This window comes from Rattus norvegicus, chromosome 11 (assembly GCF_021556685.1).
Source record: "Rattus norvegicus strain SHRSP/BbbUtx chromosome 11, alternate assembly SHRSP_T2T, whole genome shotgun sequence".
Taxonomy (NCBI): domain Eukaryota; kingdom Metazoa; phylum Chordata; class Mammalia; order Rodentia; family Muridae; genus Rattus; species Rattus norvegicus.
The window spans coordinates 2267911-2275274 of NC_141544.1; the positions used below are offsets into that span (position 1 = coordinate 2267911).

General features: G+C 45.1%; 1 pseudogene; it reads left to right on the forward strand.

Moving 5' to 3' along the window:
* The first annotated feature begins 1302 nt into the window (after window positions 1-1302).
* The window catches only part of LOC148002408 (spindlin-2-like), a 47598-nt pseudogene continuing 41536 nt past the window's right edge, over window positions 1303-7364 (forward strand).

Below are 7364 nucleotides of genomic sequence, written 5' to 3' on the forward strand. Positions count from 1 at the left end.
GAAGATAACGGGGACCCTTGTAGCCCAGAAATCTAAAAGTTTCCCTCGTACAGCGAGTAACCGTATGTTCTGATGTCTTACACGTTTGAGAGTTTGGCGGATGGTCTAGGCTAGTCAGTCTAACATTTTATTATCCTTTGCTAACAATATCTAATTCATAATCTTACTAAAATGCCAAAGCTCCTCTCTGTGCCTGTGCATTTTAGGAGATAATATTTCTTTTTTGTTGTTGCTTTTTTTTTTTTCGGAGCTGAGGACCGAACCCAGGTCCTTGTGCTTGCTAGGCAACTGCTCCACCACTGAGTTAAGTCCCAACCCCAGGAGATATTATTTCTAAATGTCTGTTGTTGCCTACACAAAAGACTCTAGTTGCGGTCGAAGATGCAACAGCGTCGCGGAATAAACCTGGGGCTGGGTCAGGATGCACAGTACAGAAAGCCAGTGGACTGGTGTGCTGTGTTTCTGGGCAGACACTTGTGGATGTTGCCACATAGCTCATAGTTAGAGGGTAGAAGAGGGGTGTGGCCACCCTCCTGGCTCCTTTGCTATCCTTTATCTGTTCTGCTTGCTTAAAATGCGGACAGGGATACTTAATCCCACACTGACCTAGCCATTCAAGGAGAGGTTCCTCAGCAGAGGCAAAGTGCCTCGGGCTGAAGAAATGTGTCTGAATATCTTTTTTTTTTGTTTTTTGTTTTTGTTTTTTTTTTGGGGGGGGGGAGCTGGGGACCGAACCCAGGGCCTTGCACTTCCTTGGTAAGCATTCTACCACTGAGCTAAATCCCCAGCACCGTGTCTGAATATCTTATTCTGTGCTGTAGAGAACCATTTTTTCATTTCCCTTTGAACTTTAGATTTTGATTTTTGAGACAGGGTTTTTCTGGGCGTAGCTTTGGCTACCCTGGAACTAACTCTGTAGACCAGCCTGGCCTTGATCTCACAGAGGTCTGCCTCCCTCTGCCTCTTGAGTGCTGGAATTAAAGGTGTGCTCCACCATTGCCCAGCCCTCCTACGAACTTCTGATTACGGCAGAATTAGATTCAGATGCTCAACCCTGTTTACATCGCCTTCCTCACCTGCTCCAAAGTTCTCTTAGACAAGAGCCTTGGTCCAGCGCCCTCCCCACTCCACCCCCATTGATGTTGCAGGCACTCACATGACAGCGGCAACAGCATTGTGTCTGGTTTAAGCAGGCGAGCTCTTCAAACCCAGGCCACGGGCAAGTATGAAGCCTGAACACAGAACGATAGCCACAAGACAGTGGACCAGGATGCTGCGGCCTACCACACGAGGTCTACAGCCATGAAGAAGATGTCTCTGAGGAGGATGAGCACAGCATCCACCCAGAAGCGTCGGAGGAGGAGGCCTTCTCCCCAGGCCTTGGGGAACATTGTGGGCTGTAGAATTTCCCACGGATGAAAGCAAGGTGATGAGCCGGTCACCCAAAGGAAGGCCATCGTTCTAGATCAACTGCCAACAAATCCCTCTCTCTATCTGGTTAAGTATGATGGAATTGACTGTGTCTACGGACTGGAATTTCACAGCTATGAGAGGATTTTAAAGCTTAAGGTCGTGCCTCACAAAGTAGTTTTTCCTCAAGTGAAAGATGCCCATCTCGCCAGTGCCATGGTTGGCCGAGCTGTGGAGCAGAAATTTGAGGGCAAACATGGCTCTAAGGACAACTGGAGGGGGTGGTCTTAGCCCAGGTGCCGATCATGAAGGACTGGTTTTACATCACCTACGAGAAAGATCCAGTCCTATACATCTACCAGCTCCTGAATGATTACACAGAAGGAAACCTCTGTATCATTCCAGAGACTCCTCCAGCAGAGGTGAAGTCAGACGTTGACAGCGACATCTTAACAGGTCAATGTGTGCGGTTCACCAGAAGCAACGGGTCCAAAAAGATCGGCAAAGTCATTTGGTGAGCCGAATCTGAGTAACATGGTGAATTCGGTTAGTTCCCAATAGGCCGCAGTAGTAATAAGTGGACTGTTCGGGATATAGAAAAATTTTCACGAATGGAATCAAAATTTCTAGGAGAATTCAGTGAGTTCCCAATGGGACATGCTTGTATGAGAGTGCTTTTCAATATATAGCAACATTTTAAGGAACTGAATCTAAGTATCATGGTGAATTCAAGTTCCAGCAAAGCCTTCCGTGTACTTCATCAATTTGATGGCGACGTACACATCTACGTCTATAATCTGGTGGAAAAGATCCATTAAGGTGAAATGCACAAAGTGAGGGGGACATAGATGGGTAACTTATAGGATTGGGGGGAAAATGTTTGTTTTTCTGTGTTTCAGATACCAAGGGACTTTGACAACCCCAGTATCTTTTCCAGTGGAATTTGTTTTGCTCTAAAAATTAAAATGTGTGATGTGACATCTTGTGTGTGAACACTTTGGTGGAGGAGACGGGCTGTGGTGGATGGAACATGGAGAGGAACCCGGAAAGGTCAAGGCTGTGAACAGTTGCCTAATGTCACATAGACTAAAACAAACAGGACTGAGCTTGTCTGGTCTTTAGGGAGAGAAAAGAACTGGAGATGAGGCTTAGAGGAGCAGGGATGGCACGGGGGAAAAAAGATGGATGTTTAGGAAACAGTGGACCAGAAATAGACTCTCTGAGGTGAAGTTTGAGGGAGAAACAGACTGTTGGGGAAAGAGGGGAAGGTAATAGCGAGGTGGTCTTGGAACTCAAGGGGAAACCCAATAAACTGATCCAAGCAGACTCAGAATGAGAGAAGATCAGGTTTTCTTTGACTAACAAAACCAAATGAAACCTGTTTCTCATCTGAAGATGTATTATTTTTAATTATGTGGGTGGGGGCAGGGCATGAATACAGGAGACCACAGAGACAAGAATAGTCAGGTCCCCTGGAGCTGGAATTAAAGGTGGTTGGGAGCCATTGGACATGAGCTCAAAGAACAAATCCACGTCCTCTTTCTATGCAGACGAGCTCTTGATCCACTGGTCATCTCTCCAGGCCCCTAAAGTCATCTTTTTAAATAAATCCCACCTTCACATGCAGAGAAGAGACCAGGATGAGGGTAAGAAAGATTAAATTGATGGGGATGTGGAAGAAAAACTAAAGAACACATGAGGGAGTAGAGGACACTGAGGGACGAAGGAATTCCAATATGGAGTTCTCAAAAAGTGAAGCAGGAGACCAGGAAGAACAGAAAGTGTCTAGAATGAGTTGAACTTGGGCCGCATCCATATTGGTCTCTTTGGATCCTTAAAGAACAGCCAAGACATCACTACAGAAGGTGGATGTGAGGTGGAGGCTCCCATGGAGGACATTTTGACCAGGATAACTCAAGAGTAGTGAATGCCAAACTAAGTTTATATCTATCGATTCCTGAAAGTATCCTAAAGCCCATTATTTTGTATGATTGGTAAAAAGTAATTTAAAAAAGAACATGAGGATGCCGTGAGCTTCTGTCAGGTGTTACGTGGATCCTGTGTTTAGCTTCCCTGAGCACATTAGACTCTGTTGCATCCTGTAATATTTTTTGAGGTCTCTGCTCAATGCCCCTAGATGACCACAAAGAGCTCTTGCACTGGCTTGTCTTGCCTGGCTCTCCTTCGACTGGATGGCTTCCTCCACACCTGTGGGCCCTGTTACCCTATCTAGCCCCAGGAAGTTCCCGTCTTTTACTCACATGTGAGCTCATCCTCAGAAACTCTTGATGGTGCCTCCAGTGCAGAGGTGCTGAGCTCTTTCCTATGCCATTTGCCGTGACTTTAAAATGCTTTGCGGTTCCTGACCATGTAGCTCTTTCCTCCTGAGATGCCCCTGTGCACTCCATGGGGTCTCTCTGAGCCACATCTACACTCCAAGAGTGTCTTTGGAGACAACCTTATCTTGGACTCATTCATTGCTGTTTCTTCTCTCAAGAATAAGTTTCTCACTGCAGGACTTGAAAATACTTTCTATTGTTTATTAAGTCTGCTATTTGGGTGTTTTTATACTGGCTGGTTTTCTGACAGTTTCATTGCTGCGAAAAGACACCATGACCAATGCAACTTATAAGGGACAACATTTTTTGGGGGGTTCTTTTTTTTCTGAGCTGGGGACCGAACCCAGGGCCTTTTGCTTCCTCGGCAAGCGCTCTACCACTGAGCTAAATCCCCAACCCAAAGGGACAACATTTAATTAGGGCAGGCTTTCAGCTTCAGAAGTTCAGTCTATTTTCATCAAGGCAGGAATCATGGAAGTGTCTAGGCAGACATGGTGTTGGAGAAGAAGCATATCACCCCCACAGTGATATGCTTCCTCCAACAAGGCCACACCTACTCCCACAAGGCCACGCCTCCTACTTGTGCCACACTTCCCATGGGAAAATCACATTCTAACCACCGGCCTGATTTTATGCCAACGTGACACAAGCTAGAGTCATCAGAGAAGAGGGTACCTCAGTTGAGAACATGCGTCCATAAGATCCAGCTGTAGGGCATTTTCTTAGTAATTGGTGGGGGAGGGCCGGCCCACTGTGAGCGGCACCATTCCTAGGCTGGTGGTCCTGGGTTCTATAAGAAACAAGCTAAGCAAGACATGAGGAGCAAGATGGTAAGCAGTGCCCCTCCATAGCCAATGCCTCAGTTCCTGCCTCCAGGATCCTGTCCTGTTTGAGTTCCTGTCCCAACTTACTTTGGTGATGAGCAGCAATGTAGAAGTGTAAGCTGAATAAACCTTTTCCTCCCTAACTTGCTCTTTGATCACCATGTTTCCTTACAACAATAGGATCCCTAAGTAAGACAATTTCCTATAGAAACATTGTGTCTAGTAGAGCCACAGACGCTTACCTCATAACCACAAATAGAGACATATAGACACTTTGTTTTAATTTAAAGGTAAGACTTGCTCATGTACTGACCAGTGAAGTTCTAGTTTGCTTCCTTCTCTCCGTGATGAATGCCATGATCAAAACTAACTTGGGGAGGAAAGGGTTATTACCTTACAGGTTACAGACCATCACTGAGTGAAACCAGAACGGGAGCTTGAAGCGGTAACAAGGAGCTCTGCTTGTTGGCCTGCTCCCTGTCTCAGTCATTGTTCTGTTGCTGTGAAGAGACAACATGGTCAAGGCAACTACTATAAATGAAAGCATGTAATTGGAGGGTCCCTTACAGTTTCAGACGTCTGGTCCATCATCATGGCAGGGAGCATAACACTGGAGCAATAGAGAGCTACTGCTCTGTAAGCAGAGAGAGAGAGAGAGAGAGAGAGGGGGGGAAGAGAAAGACAAACTCTAGCAAAGAATGGGGCTATTGAAAACTCAAACCCCACCCTTGTCGACACACCCACTTCCTCCATTGTGGCCACACCCTTAATCCTTCTACTCCTTGAAAATACTGTCACTCCTTGTTAATTAAATATACAAATATATTTCTGTGGGAGCCTTTCTTGTTCAAACTGCTACACTCCCCGTGGCTTGCTCCCTTACTATTTCTTACAGCCTAAAAGGCTATTCCTTTTATACATGACTACTGATGAACTTACCCACAATGGTGGGCCCTCCCACAACGAACATTAATCAAGAAAATGTTCCATAGACTTGCCCAAAGTTTAATCTAATGGAGGCAGTTCTTGACTTGTTCTCTCTTCTCAGTTGGCTCCAGATTGTCAAGTTGGGGAAAAAAAAGAAAAGAGAGACCCAGCACAATAATGATTCTCTTACTCCATGTTATACATGACTACTGATGAACTTACCCACAATGGTGGGCCCTCCCACAACGAACATTAATCAAGAAAATGTTCCATAGACTTGCCCAAAGACTAAGCTAATGGAGGCAGTTCTTGAATTGTTATCTCTTCTCAGTTGGCTCCAGATTGTCAAATTGGGGGAAAAAAAGAGAGAGAGAGACCCCGCACCATAATGTTTTTCTTATTCCATGTTATGTCCTCACCACCAGCCACTCTCTTCTCTCAGTGCATAGACTCACTTCCCTGTATGGCAGAACTAAAGAGTAACTACTGTCACCAACATGAATACTTGAAGATATGTGACAAGAAATGAATATATTCTACAGCTCCCAACGCCAAGCAAAAGCATTTTAGTGTGTGCTGCACTTACTGGGAGACTGTCAGTCACTGGCCATTTAATTGGTCACAGTAGACCCCAGAACCAAAAAGTCACAACCTACATATCATCTCCTCTCAGCAGGAGACATAGCCCTTTCTCAAAACCCATGAATCTCTCTGTAGGCTTAGATTTTTTCAAAACATACTTTATTCAGTGTTCTTAAGCACTTCAACCACCCTTCTAGCCCTCCAACCAGAGTTAGCAGAGAGAGAAAGTTAATAGGAAATGGGAGAGAATTGTGGACCTATTTAGAAGTAATCCTTTGGGGCAACTCCAATCTTCATTGTGCAGTACGGTCCAATAGCAAACGCAAAACACGAATCAGTAGCAGTGCCTTGACCTGCCAGAGACCACAAGGCTCTAACCAACAAGAAGCAGCAGAAGCAGCCAGAAGCAGCCGAATAGCACAGGCTCTTTTGTGCATTTCTCATTATGTAACGAAGACCACCAAAGACCATCGAAGTATTGCTTGGTGTAGCAATGTAAAAATGTCCTCTCCCTCTCTGTGTGATTGCATTTATGTTCTCCATAAACATCCTGTTACCCTTCAAGCGTGTGCTCCAGCGAAATATCACATGCCTTCTCATGTGTCTACCTCAACAAAACATCCTCTCCTAACATAGCTTCCAGAAAAACATCCTGTGACACAAGTGAGTTTCCAAAGAAATCAAAATTTTTCCACTTCATCTAGCCTTGTGTCACACTCGGCCGTGACATCACAAAACATATAATGGCCGTCTTGCAAGGGTCCTAGCGCCCAGATCCACCAGCCGCTGGAGATTCTGCAATTGCACTCCGTAAGACTCAGACCCTTTTGTTTGCACAACCTTCAGTTATCCCCGTAAACATTTTTCTCTCTCCATCTTTGCTCTCAGCCAATAGCTGTCCACCTTCCAGCCAACTCAGTTGTTACCAGAAAAACCCTCATTAAGAAAGCCAATGAATTTGACTTGATTTAATTTCCCTGACAGAATGGATTGTTCTCCCTGCATGGCTACACTGGTGTCTGCATCATCTGTAATAAAACCCACTTTTATTAAGATAAAAGTCAAAGGAACTATGACAAATAGCAAATCACACGAAAACATCACAGTTAGTACTGGAACTGAGCTACACCATGTCTGCATTGCAGCATTTTGTCTGGGGTAAGATACCATCAGGAGTCAATTGTAAAGACTCCCCCCACCATGTGTTCTCTTGAGTGTAAAATGGGACATCTATAGAGAAACACGCATATACACAGACTCACAAAGAGAGGCAAAAAGGGAA